The 14,353-nt window shown below is 36.5% G+C and overlaps 1 protein-coding gene across 5 annotated transcripts in view; it reads left to right on the top strand.

Moving 5' to 3' along the window:
* The window catches only part of DLC1 (DLC1 Rho GTPase activating protein), a 381,113-nt gene that overhangs the window by 71,138 nt on the left and 295,622 nt on the right, over positions 1-14,353 (top strand). The gene's annotated exons all lie outside the window — the stretch shown is intronic.

The following is a 14,353-nucleotide window of genomic DNA, read 5'->3' on the forward strand; positions in this document are numbered from 1 at the left end:
AATGAAGCCTGGGATTTGAATTTCCCGGGCTTCATTTGCATAAGCGGGGAGCCGCCATTTTTAAAACCCCGCTGATTCGAACCCCGTGCAGCGCGGCTACACGGGGCTCGAACTAGGTAGTTCGGACTAGGATTCCTATTCCGAACTACCGGTACACCTAAGTTCCACGAGGTGTACCGGTAGTTCGGAATAGGAATCCTAGTCCGAACTACCTAGTTCGAGCCCTGTGTAGCCGCGCTGCACGGGGTTCAAACCAGTGGGGTTTTAAAAATGGCAGCTCCCCGCTTATGCAAATGATGCCCGGGAAATTCAAATCCCGGGCTTCATTTGCAAGTGCGGTATGCCTACATTACCCTCCTACTTCGAACTAGGAGGGTAGTGTAGACATACCCCCTGATATTATAGTACTAGGGCTCATATAAGTACCTAAGATAGATAGAACAAACAGATTTCCTCCTGGTACTTCCACATAATTAGCATCCTCAAGAAGACTTAAAAAAACAACAATGGTCCTGTAGCACCTTAGGATATGTCTACACTTGCCCCCTACTTTTAAGTAGGGAGGCAAATGAAGCATACCGAAGTTGCAAATCAAGCCCGGGATTTCAATATCCTGCGCTTGATTTGCATGTTCCAGGCCGGTCGCCATTTTAGAAATTCAATAGCCCGGAATAACTGCCCGCGTCTACACGTGACAGTGAAGTGGGAGTCCAATTTGAAGCCCTAACTCAAATTAGCTGCAATGAGGTTTACCAGCTAATTTGAATTAGAAGCTTTAATTCGAACTACCTAGCCCTTGCCACATGTAGCCGCAGGCAGGGAGTTCAAACTACTGGGCATTTAAAAATGGTGGCTCCCGGGAACATGCAAATAAAGCCCAGGATATTTTAATCCCGGGCTTCATTTGCAAGTTCGAATTACTACATTAGCCACCCTATTTCGAACTAAGGTGGCTAGTGTAGACATACCTTTAGAGACAGACAAAAACATATAAATAATTTCGTGGGCACAACCCAGTTCTTCTGTCATCTGAAGAAGTGTGTTGTGCCCATGAAAGCTCATGATACTATTTTTGTATTTTTGTTAGTTTCTAAGGTGCTATAGATCCTCAAGAAGATTCTTCAAAGCCGTTTTCAGTATAATTCTAGGAATAATTTTAAAACCCCAGGAGCCAAGTTTATCCAGAATAACTTCAGTGATGCCCATCATTGTTCCTTGGACACAGCCCCTGATAGTAGTTGATGGCTGGAGTGTTACCATTTTTCAAGATGGATGAACTGTTTTGACAATATATAAAGTAGCCCAGCTAAACAATTCTTGGGTCTTGAAAAACCATTTTTCCCCATTTTTATTCCTTATTTCATTACATCTTTTCATTTCCTGTTTCAAGCTGGAACCAAAAATTCTGTAATACCACAAAAATGCCTTCACTTATGGTATTTCTGAAACAGAGCATACCTGAAATCTCATCAGAAATCTTTTTCTCACAAGATCCTCAACTCTGTTTTATTGAGTTCATAAATTCAAATAAAATTCAGAGAAGCTTTGGAGGTTTGCCCATCTCTAATTAGATTTGATAGTATTCCTTCCCTTGCAGACCCTGTTATGAAGCTCCCTGTTATTTTTTGCCAAGTTTGTTTGTTGTTGTTTCTCTATAGTAGAGTGAATATTACATTAAATGTTCTTATGTAGAAATGAGCTAATAAAATTAGCCCATCTGAACATACCTTTTTCTCATGGCTTTTGCTTAAAGGTAGACAGGACCTTGTATGCTAGCCCAAAATGCTAGCATAAATATCTGGAGATACTCACTTCAGATTCCAGTATGTGCTTCTACAGAAGTATCAAAGTAAATACTGATGTACATAGCAGATAAATTACAATAGGCTAATATCCTGACCCTATTGAATTAAATAGCAAGTCTCTCATTGATTTCAGTAGGGTCAAGATTTAATTTATAGTCTTTTTCTCATATGGAATTAATTTTGGGGGCATCTCCATTAACTCGTAAAACAGCAAGAGCCACATTTTTGTCACCACTTTTATGAGAGTAAATCCACTCGTGTGGAACTAGAATCTTAATCTAATCTACCTACTTGCATTTTAATAGAATAAGCCAGAATCATGGGCCCATGCATTTTTCCTTACCAGAGACAGGAATTTAAAATGGGGTGGCTGAAAAAATTGTGAATTCTATTTGGGCAGCTGAATGGGCTAAAGCTTAACAAAGTTAAAGTTTTATAATTATTTGTTTTTTAAATTATGATTATTTATGACTATGGGTTCACATGTTTTAGAATATTGGATCCAGCAGTTACTAAATTCTAAAACTGATTCTGCACAACTCATTACTGGAATAGCACAAAGCGAAACCCTTAAGATTTTTTCAGGATAATATTGTATCTGGAGCTATGTCTACACTACAGAGGTTTTTTGGAAAAAAGACAGTTTTTCTGAAAAAAACTTGAATTACGTCCACACTGCTATCGTGTTCTTTTGAAAGAAAATTGAAAGAACAGAGGGGATTTTCTGACATTAGTAAACCTCTTTCTACAAGGAAGAAGCCTTTTTCCGAAAGAGCTCTTTTGGAAAAAGGCGTGTGTGGATGGGGAAGAGAGAGCTCTTTGCAAGAAGAGTAAAGAGGAAAAAGCACAGGTTCTGTGATGGCAATTCCATCCATAGTAATCATAGCTTAAATGCGAGATAGTGTCCATTTAGAATGGACGCTATCTTTCGAAAAAGCAGATCGATCACTTTTTCAATGCACTTTTGCTGTGTAAACGCTCTCAGAAGTTTTTTTGGAAGGTCTTTTCCAGAAAAGCTTCTTCCAAAAGAAGCCTGCAGTCTAGACATAGCCTGGATGCTGTCAATGCATACATGTGTAAGGACTTTCCCCAACCCCCTTCCATGTAAAAAGAGGAATATATTTGTCATAAATGTAAAGGGAATTTAAAATGGACAAAACAAAAATTTGATATTGCACATATTTGATCATACAATCACATGGAACTTGAATTCTTCATAATTTTAGTGGAAGGGCTGTAGGAAAGAATCATTCTTCTGCAACAGTCAAAACATAATATTCTTCATAATTGAGATTAATATAATAATTTTATTATAAGTTTTATAAATAGAAAAACATATTGAAGTTCCAAAATTCTTGTTCTGCAACTAGAACAAATAGTGCTTTAAAAGTCACTCACTTTGCTTTATCTCCCACTGGGTGCAAAGTACAGCACCTTGAGCAGTTTAGCCAGGAATCCTTGGGTAGGTCCCTGAAATGGCTATGCATTGAGACCAACTGGCTCCTGCCCCTGCCAGTGGGGTTTTGTAGCTGCACTTTCAAGCTTCTGGCTCTGATTGTGTATCAATAGTTAGGGTCTCCATGCTCTACTGCAACTTTCTTGGGGGGAGGAAGGGAACAAATTTTTTTCATGGTAGGTCCTGCAAGGGTAATGGACGCTGTCATTAACCAAGGGTGCCTCAAGCTTAGGTGAAAGAAAGTTTGTGCAAAACTGACAGCATTCTGGGAGAATGCTGTCATATCTCGTGAGATAATGTTTGATTACAACAAACAAATTATTGGAGAACTCTTGAACAGCTGAAAGGTAGGTACAGTACTTAATCGAGGCATTTTCTTTGTATGAGGACATAAGCTAATTGATGCCAGCTGTTCTTTAGTTAACTATTCAAAAAGTCTCACTATTTCCCCATCTCCAAGCAATTATTTTCCTCCAGAGGCATATTTCATGCTCAAACTATGTCTGCCTTTCAAAATGTTTCAGCTTTGTGTGACAAGATTTGGTGATATTTTTCACCTATTTCCTGTATATTTCAGCAACTCCATTTAAAAGTTTCAAAGAAAAATTACAGAAAGATAGCTTAATTTCATTCTTTGCAAGGAATAATACTTACCAATATAAAGAGGCATTTTAGATGTTGTTTAAAACATAACAATATTACTGTTTCACCAAATAAAGGATGAGATATTTCTTGGGAAGGTGGTGAGTATTAATCCTAGAAAATAGCTTGTTGCTTATTTCCTAATCTGATTTATCTACTATTTCGAAAGCTTAAAAGATGTTAAATTTCTATATGTATTTTAGAAGAGATCCTCATTATATGAACTATTAAAGATATCTGCTCCTCCAAATAAGGGTTTGCAGACCAAGCATTTCAGTTTAGAAATTAAGGTGCTACAGATACTGAAAACAGCATCGCTGCTGGGATGTATACATCAAGAAAGTAAGAATTTTAAAAACATAACCAATTGAAAAGTATTCAGATGATCAAGTAAGATGATAAAAAGGCACATTTATATCCCTACAAATCTAAATTTTCCTATAAAAATAGGTAAATATTAAAAAAAACCTTTCATAATATAGGCTCTGATATGATATAGTATAAAAAGCTTACAACATGCAGATTTTTTTTCAATATCAATCTGTGTCACTAGATAGATAGATGTAGTTAAAAGTTCTACATGTAAATAACACAATGTGGTATTTTTCTTTAACGACTTTACATATATTTACAGATGTAGAAATATGTATATTGTCAAGAAATGTATTTCCTTTTATTTACTGCATTTATGACAGAAATTTTTAGAGAGGCTTCAGCACAGCTTTCATTTGAGCACTCCCAACACTGCTCACCTTTTTCATATACATTGTCACTTGCAAGGGGAAATAAGATTAACAAATGGGTTTTGAAAGTTTTGCCATTTGCACCTTCAGGTGCTCATAAAAAATTGTGTATGCACAAAGAAAGGTCATATTGTGCAAATTTCACTTCATATTGGATTAAACAATGTTTAAAAGCAGAACAAAGAGCCATGCATTATGTTGTGTTTGGGATGATATGCTAAAATGTGAACCATAGTAAAGCAACAGGGATCTACAAACACAAACGGCAAATTAAGAACTTCATAATGCAAGATTGTATTTCAGCTTTTCACATCAGTAAGACTTTACAAAGGAAGAAAGGAAGGTTAAAATGTGGACACTTCCATTTTGGGCAGATTCTGAAACAAATGTTTCCTCTCAGTTCTGTGAGATTTTTATACAGTAAACTTGAGGGGTGTGATGTTATTACTACATTCATTGTTTCATGATTCATGAAACTTATTTTCCATGATTGTTAGCAGAAATCTCTTAGAGAACATCTACACAGTAACATATACCTTAAAATAAGCTACTCAATTTGAGCTACACAAATTGCGTACCTTATTTCAAAATTTGGCACTATCTGCACAATGTTAATTTCAAAATAAATTGCTATTCCAGCATCTACCTTAATCCTCATGCAACAAAGTTTACAGGAAACTAGAATAAGAAGCCTGTTATTTCGAATAGTGATAGAAATGTAGCCATGTTAGTCTGGTGTAGCTGAAACAAAATACAGGACTATGTAAAAGTGCTACATAGTCCTGTATTTTGTTATTTCGAATGTATTTCGAAATAACAGGTTTGCTGTTAAGACGCGCAGAAACTATTTTAGAGTAACAGATGTTATCCTGAAATAGCATCTCTGTGTAGACATAGCTGTAGTGTCATACCATAGGCTGCCCAGTCACAAAAGGGGAATGAGTCACCTGAAAGAGAAGCCTGCTACACTGGAGAATATGGAGTAAAAAAACCACTGAAATAGAAGTGTGCAGACTTAGTTTTTATTTTGCTTTTAAAACATTGATTGTAATAAACAGAATAACATGTGTGTATGCATTTTATCAGACGCACTAGTGTGTGATTAGGTCAGATGCTCCAATATGTGAATAACTCCATCACAATATAATCAGCCCTTTGGCTTCGGCTATATTGAAAAATAAAATACTTTGTTAAGAAGAGTGAATGTGGACAGTGCATTTCACTGCAGTCCGACTAACCTCCCTCCCCTCAAAAAAATTGTACCTTCCTCACTAAAATTGTTAACTTAAATAAATAAAATAGAATATTTAGAAGTGAAGAATTAAGGCACCCAGCCTGTTTCCCATCTCCATTTAATCCCTCGTTATTCATTGCTATGGCATCCCATTTACAACATCCATTCAATCCTAATGTCCTTCAGTGTGTGGCTTATTTATGTAAACTGGCTCTGTAATATATAGTGTACTGATGGTTTTACTGTGTCATTTATTAAGATCTTCATTCTGCCACCTTTATTTTCACTAAGTAAACCACACTCTGCACTGATTGAGACTACTTGCAAAGAGCAGCAGTGTCAGACTTTTTGTAGTACTTTTGTGAGTACTATATAACTTTTAGTATACATTAGTGTTATATAGGAACTGTGTCACTTGAATACAAAATCATTTGTTATTCTAACCATTGCATCTCTATTTAGAAATTTTAGAAGGCAGTGCAAACAACTAGGGATAGATTTTTAAAAGTACAAAGCACTCAACAGCTATAGCTCTTTAAAATCTGGCCACTTCATTTAAGTTCTAAATGGAAACTGAAAACATGCAAAAATAGATACAAACTGTGAGTGCTCACTATTTTTTATAATCTCACCTTATTTGTTAACAGGTATAACTAAATATCTGCGGGTAGATTCTCACCTATGCTGAGTTAGTATCTTATTCTGTGAGGGTGTGTCTACACAGAATCCTAAACTTGACATAAGATACACAATTAGTTCTATGCAAATTGCATAGCTTATTTCAAGTCTATTTCAAAATAACGTGCTGTTTTGAGCCATCCCTTAACTGTCATGTGATGAGGTGAAATAGTATGCCCATTATTTCGAAAAATATTTTGAAATATTGTTCATGTTTCTAAGACATAGGGTAGCTATTTTGGGATACCTCAGTATCCCAGAATATCTCTGCTATATAGATGAATCCTGAGTAGTTTTGTATATCACATAGCTTTTATCAACACAGCTGTGTCACTAAAAAGTCAGGTAGGGTAAATGCTGTTTGTTGACACTTTTGTGGACAAAATATTCTACCCCCTATGAGCAGGATTTGCGTTGTCAACAGGACAGCCCACCTGCAAACAATGTATTGTTTATACTTCCACTTGCCTCCTCTGCAAAACTTTTGTCTTTTGGGGGAGGAGGAAGTAAGCACCCATGAATGACAAAAGTTTTGACAATCAATTGCCAGTGTAGACAAACTCCAATAACTTGAGAGGGGTAGCTGAATTAGTCTGGTATGATAGCACTTTAAAGACTAACAAAACATGTAGATGGTATCATGAGCTTTCATGGGCACAACCCACTTCTTCAGATGACAGGAGTATCAGAAGTCCAGATCCAAGAATAAATAAGAGAAGAGGAGGAGGAGAGAGGAGAGGGAAAAAAAGATTAAAAAAAAGGAGAAAAGGAGAAAAAAATAAAGAGAGAGAGACAATAGAGTAGATGGTTCAAATAGTTACAACAGGCCACCAACAAGGAAGGCAAAAGGGTCAGCTGTTCTGGGGCCCATGCTGGAGTCTCACACGATGCTGTCTGCTGTCTGGGTGGGGGAGATATGCCCCAGTCTAGGAGGTGCCAAGGGCGGTCTGACCCTAGGACTGCCCCTTCTGTCTGAGGCCACAACCAATCTCGGGCTTGAAACTAACCCCCCCCCCCCCACACACACACACACATACACACACACATTGTCTAGAGTCCAGTGAAGTCTGTTGCCAGTAGTCATGGGACTACTCTTAGAAGAAGGCACCATTCAATATAAGCAAAAGTATTGAAGCCTTACCTTATGCCATTAAGAGCCCAGTTGAACAAACCTTGATCTTTCTGGTTATGGAGAACATTATTGATACGAAATTAATAGTCTTATCAATAAGAGTCAAGCTCATTAGTGATAAAATAATATATATATATTTGACTATTCTAACAAATATCATTAACCCTTTTTAAAATAAGATCATGTAACATAGTTTCACCAAGACCCCCAAGTAACTCTCAATTGTAAGTTTTTCCATAGTTAATAAATATGTACAGGAAATTTGTAGGACTTGGTAGGGCTTTTTTCCATTGGGCTCCTGAGCAGTATAGATAGAAAAACATTACAATGTGCTTTCATCTCCTTTAATTCTGGACTATGGTGTCTTTTACACATTTTGAATTTTAACCTCCTTCACCGTATATTAATAGTCTCCAATCCAATAAAAATTGCTGTACATAGTTGGCTTCTTAGCCCACCTGCACCACTCCGAAAGCCAGCCAGTGATGGCTGTTCAAGTACAATTTGAGTTTTAACCTTCTTCCAAGAACTTAATCACCTTTTGTCCTGTATGATCTGGAAATATTTAGGTTATTTTTATGTTGTTTTTCCTTCTTTACAGCTGTTCCACCTCAGAGTGGGATGACATCACCAAGAAGACAAATGTATCTAGTTTAGATAGTAATGCTGGAATGCTTTGCTAGCTGTGTTCAAAATGCAGCCATAGATGTTTTTCTTCCCTTTCATGATGGTGCTGTTAATCAGGTGTTTTACACTATGCGGGTATTAAAGTCTTTATCAGTTTAACAATCTACAGTATGTATTTCTTCACCCTTATGTCTATATTTATATTCTTATTATACTTAAACCAGCTATAATGTGCCTCACAGCTGTTATTGTATTCCCTTGCTGATGTGTTCATTGCACATTTCAGTTTTACATCTGTGCTCTGGTTTTTTGTTGTACATCTGGCCTTTTGTTTCTGTAGTTTGTCTGATTCTTTCCTTTTTAAAATAAAATTATCATTTCACATCCTCAAAAACAGAATGTGTTGTCTATAGTTGGTAAGAATAATTCATAGAATCATAGTACACTAGAACTGGAAGGGACCTTGAAAGGTCATCGAGTCCAGTCCCCTGCCCTCACAGCAGGACCCAGTACCATCTAGGCTATTTTCAGTTAGCAGAAAATTATCAGTGAACTTTTGGTTAGAAACGATACATTGAGGACATGTCTACACTAGACAATTATTTCAAAATAACTACATTCAAAATAATAACTCTTGAAATAACAAAGTCAAAATAGCATATCCACACTGCAGGGAAGCCTCAAAATTAGTCCAAGGCAGTCTCTGTTACTGTGACAATGCTGCATTGACTTAGAATCCCAGGAAGCACTGGAGAACAATTATTTTGAATTACTCTAGGTAGTCGTTATTTCAAAATAGCATCGGAGCATCCACACTACCGCTATTTCAAAATAACTATTTTAAGATAAGCATTATTACTCATGGAAAGCAAGAGTTATTATTTTGAAATAACCCGCCTGGTATTTAGAAATAACGAGCTTCGTAGTATGGATGTTCCACTTGTTATTTCAAAATAACTCCTTAGTGTAGACCATGACAAAGGGATAAACACTGGCAAAATACATAAATTCCCTCTCCCCAAAAGAAATCCTAATTAATATATATATATATTGTGGATAGAGGAAGGAAAGATTTATCTCGTGCAAACTAGACAGTTTATTTCCAGTTTACTTCAACAGGCCATTTTTAGGCTTAAGTCTGTGATCTCTTCTCTGAAAATCAGCAAAAAATCTTATTAGAACATAAGGACAACCAAAATGCTGGTGCCCCAGAGGGAAGGAGCAGAACAGGTAATAATCAAGTCATCCATTCCCTGTTGCCTGTTCCCAGCTTCTGGCAAACAAGGACTTAGGACACCATCGCTACCCATTCTGGCTAAAGAGCCATTGATGGACCTACGTGAATTTATTTAGTCTTTTCTTGAACCGTGTTATAGTCTTGGCCTTGACAACAGCCTTTGACAGGGAGTTCAATGGGTTGACACGCATTAAATGAAAACAATAAGTATTTTATTTGTTTTAATCCTGCTGCCTATTAATTTTATTTGGTGATCTCCTAGTTCTTATGCGAAGGAATAAATAATATTTCTTTATCTAATTTCTCGACACCAGTCATGATTTTATAGATGTCTATCATATCTCCCTTTGGTTGTCTCTTTTTCAACCTGAAAAGTCCTAATCTTATTAATCTCTCCTCATATTGCAGCCAGATAAATGATCATGGGAGGATACAGGATCAGTAAATAAATGCCACACATATATCAACATGTAAAGTCCTCTTAAGAAATCCTTTTGTATTCAGATCTCCTCTATAAATATTATTTATATGCACTGTTCGCTCCTCTATCATGGCCCTTTTGCTACTATCAATTGGTACACGATCCATGTCAGTCATCCAGAAAGGGGCCTTCTATGGTTAAAAGTAGAATCCACCAGTTCACTAAAAATATAAAAGATGCTGTAACATGCCTCCAGTAAGTGTTCTTCCATTTATTCTAAATGGCTCCATTCAATAAGTTCTATGCTCTTCTCCTTTAAGATCTCAAGTCTGGGTTCTTGATAAGCCATGGGGTCATCTAAAAAGAGTAGCTGTACTAAGGTGATTCTCAAAAATATTGCAAATGCAGCCAACCTCTGGGGTCAACAGGGGAACTGTTTTCCTCTGGTATACCCTTCTGTGAATGCTGTTCTGCTCAGAAAATAATAGATTTTGAGAGACATTGCTCAAGATGATCCTCATGAATGTTTTTCAGTGAACATTTGATCATTTTAAAATATTTTGCTTTTCACATATAATCATATATTGTCACTTTAGCTGAGAAGTATTAAACAGTGTGTTTATAATTTTGTTTTGTCTGTTCTGAAAGCTGCATTAATTTATCCAAGTCCCTCCAGTATTTTGTGTTCTTGGCACACATGCTTTTTATTTCTAGCCATCTTTTTAACTATGCTGCTTGTACATTGTTAATAACATCCTGCTTTGGGTGCTTATAGTGGTGCTGGCAAGATGTTGAAAGACAATAGTATTGTTGTTTTTAAGTTGTTTCGGTGTATCATATTGTTGCATTTTTTAATGTATTATTTTCTGTTCAAATATCTTCTTTTCCTTCCTTTTCTTTTCATAACGGTAATGACTTTTCCTTCCTTGTATTTTTTCCGCTAACTAGTTATCTAAATATTAATTTTAAACTCTACACTCTTGTCCTTCCATCTTAATAGACTGTTATCTAGAGCAGGTCAAAAATTTTCAGATAAACAGCTTTGTAATAAAAAATTATCATTTTTAAAACAGGAGGGTCAGTTAATTTTTATAGACTTTTGAAAATGTGAAGAAATAGATTAGTGTTAAGTATCACTGCTATCTCATATTGAAATGAGAAATATAAAGAAGAAAATTACTGACATAGTAACCTATATATCCAGTTTTAACTATGCCATATGATGATCTCCTTATGCAGGGGAGAACCTTTGGAAGTTCAGATTTGCTTGATTTAAGATAGCTTTTCACTGGTGAAATGTAACAAAGCAGCTAGAATGGAACCCAAGCTCAAGGTAAAGAAGTTCAATGACAAGAGATACTACTTGGGAATACAAGTAAGCATGTTGTCCATGTTTTAAACAAATGGGCACTCTTATAAGGTCGCTACCATAGTAAAGAATCAAGTAGGCAACTACAGATTGAACCTCCTCAATCTGGACTGCCCTAGTCCAGCAACAACCCTGGTCCAGCATAGTCAGTGACCCAATGGATGCTCAGAGGCTGGAGCACTCACTGGGAAAAACTCACTGGAGCTAGGAAAACAAGGAAGAGCATAGCCCAGCAGGAAGGGGGAGACCAAGTTCAGATTACTATTGCCCCTTACTCTGTCCCCATCTATCCTCCCATTGTTCCATCTACTTGTTACATGTTGTTTGAAACCAAGCTCTTTGATGTATGGATTATCTTTCATGGTAGTCATGCTGTAACGGAAAGACAGCTGTAGGGTTTTGTGTGCTTTATTTCCTTCCAGTCGTTTATGTTCAAACTGCTAATGTCTTTGTTGCAAGGTGGTCCAAAGAAAGCAAGTCCGGAACAGAAGTGCCTGAAATTCACTAGTCTGTGGTTGTTATTTAGTGTATGAAAATGCATTGGCGCGCTCAGTCCATTTCCCAATTATCAGGTCTCCACCTTTACAAAAATAAACACCAAAACTGGCAGGTAGTCTCAGTAGAAATCACAATGATGTGAACTTTCCTATTTCTAGAAGTGAACCTTTTTGATCAGGCTTCAATCAGCAGTGAAAGGGATGGTTTGATGGGATAACATGATCTTGGCAACTAACTGATCTTTCACTATCAGTGGTAAATAGGCCAATGATGGGATAATAGGAGTTACTATAGAGAACTTTTTCCTGGGTGTCTGGCTGGTGAGTCTTGCCCACATGCTCAGGGTTCAGCTGATCACCATATTTGGGGTTGGGAAGGAATTTTCCTCCAGGGTAGATTGTCAGAGGCCCTGGAGGTTTTTTGCCTTCCTCTGTAGCATTGGGCACGGATCATTTGCTGGAGGATTCTCTGTATCTTGGGGTCTTTAAACCATCATTTGAAGGCTTCAATATCTGAGATATAGGTGAGAGGATTATTCCAGGAATGGGTGGGTGAGATTCTGTGGCCTGCATTGTGCAGGGGGTCAGACTAGATGATCATGTTGGTCCCTTCTGACCTTAAAATCTATGAGTCTCTGAGCCTATGAGCAGTGGTGAAAGCTTTTCTGCCTCTGGATGTATGTTATATCATGTCTGTGGGCGAGCAGAGACTCCAGTTTCCAACAGTATCAATTTGAGATACTGTTATATAAACATTAGAATCATTTTTTTAAAAATAGACAAGTTATTTCTTGTATCGGAGCAAATGGGGTTGAAAGCCTCAACCACTTGATCCTTGCTGACCACAAAAGCAGCTGAAAACAATTATTAAATTGAGATTTGGTTTAATTCTTCCAAATCTTAGATTTTAGTCAGAATTAGTATGTTCGCTGAGTGGTCTGCCCCACTTTGGCTGGAATGCTGAATGCCAGCACTGACACTTCTGAATAAAACCAAGGTGTAATAATGTGTGGACACCACACTAAAAATGACAGAATGGAGACAGATTATGCTTGTGAAGCTCCAGAAATTCCTGTAAGATACAAGCTTTGTTTAATATCACCTTAGCTGTATAATAATAATAATAATTATTATTATTATTATTATTATTATTATTATAAATAGACAAAATATAACATAAGAGCACTGGGTTCTAGTTTATTCTGTTAGCAAGTAGAGCATCATTGAGTTAAACAAAAGTCTGGGCTAGGAAAAGTTATTATACCCCTTACTAGCTTCTCTCTCATTCTTCTTTTCTTTCAAATCTTCTAAACTATTCTCTCAATCCCACCACACATTGTTGCTCAAAAGAAAGAGCAACGTAAATATTTACTTAAATTTTATATGAAATTGCATCAGCTATGTTTATGCTCCTTTGTGTTCGCTTCCTATGAATATTCTAGGATTTTATGAACAGAAATGTTCAAGAAAAATTAGAATTTTAAGTAAATATTGAAGAATAGTCACAAAAAGCAAACTCGTGTTTAATAAAATTGAGAATTCACACTGGAAATGTGATTCTTAGTAAAATTGAGCCTGGTTAAGAGAAACAATAATATGAACCAATCAAAAGAGCTCAAATTTCAACATTAACTACTTACCACAAACTATGTACAAACCAAGACCTAGAGACTGACAAGATAATTCTGATTAATGAAAATATGCTTTAAAATCATGATCTTCTTTGTAAGTACGGGGAGGGAGCTAAAAGGAGTGCATTGTATACAATCTCTGTGAAATAATCACCTGGCACTAATTGTTAATAGTTATATTCCAAAGATCAGACTTTTACTTCCCTCAGTAATATTAACATTTTGCAGCTTAATGATAAACAATTAGAGGCATGCTAATTATTTTTTTCTATCTGAAAGATGCACTGACTGGAGACCATTGCTTTCAGTGCTGCAATCAATGAGTATTTTTCAGCATAAGGATCAAGGTTAATATATAGCCCCCTGTCTGTGAGTATTCAAGCTTTCCTTGCCATGTACTTTGTGTGTAAGTCAATCCTATTAAATCATGTTTATAACTCAAATGTGCATAAGCATATCAAAGGCATACATTAAATAGCTGAATATATTATAAATAAAAGTTGCATAATTTATCGAAATCACAGGCTTTTACAAAATACTATTCTGCCATTTGATATTTATGATTATCCTTTTAAATATAATTAATGTAAAACAATGATGTGTGATATACAGTGTGTTTGGGTTGAAGAAAAAGTTTGGGGGTTCACTTATTTTGGGGACAATAGCAGCACAGTAAAAAGGATCTGAAAATAGCTACAGAATTTCAGAACTGCTCATGTGACTGGAGCATCTATGGCAGCTTAATCTGGGAACACTTAGCTCTTCCACTGTAATAAAGTTGATTGTATAACAAAACATAGTATAAGCAATTTTCTGACTCCCTGGGTATGTGATTCCTGCTTCTTATGACTTCCCCCATATTCAAAGGCAGAGAGAGTAAG

The sequence above is a fragment of the Pelodiscus sinensis genome, chromosome 5 (assembly GCF_049634645.1).
Source record: "Pelodiscus sinensis isolate JC-2024 chromosome 5, ASM4963464v1, whole genome shotgun sequence".
Classification (NCBI taxonomy): Eukaryota; Metazoa; Chordata; order Testudines; family Trionychidae; genus Pelodiscus; species Pelodiscus sinensis.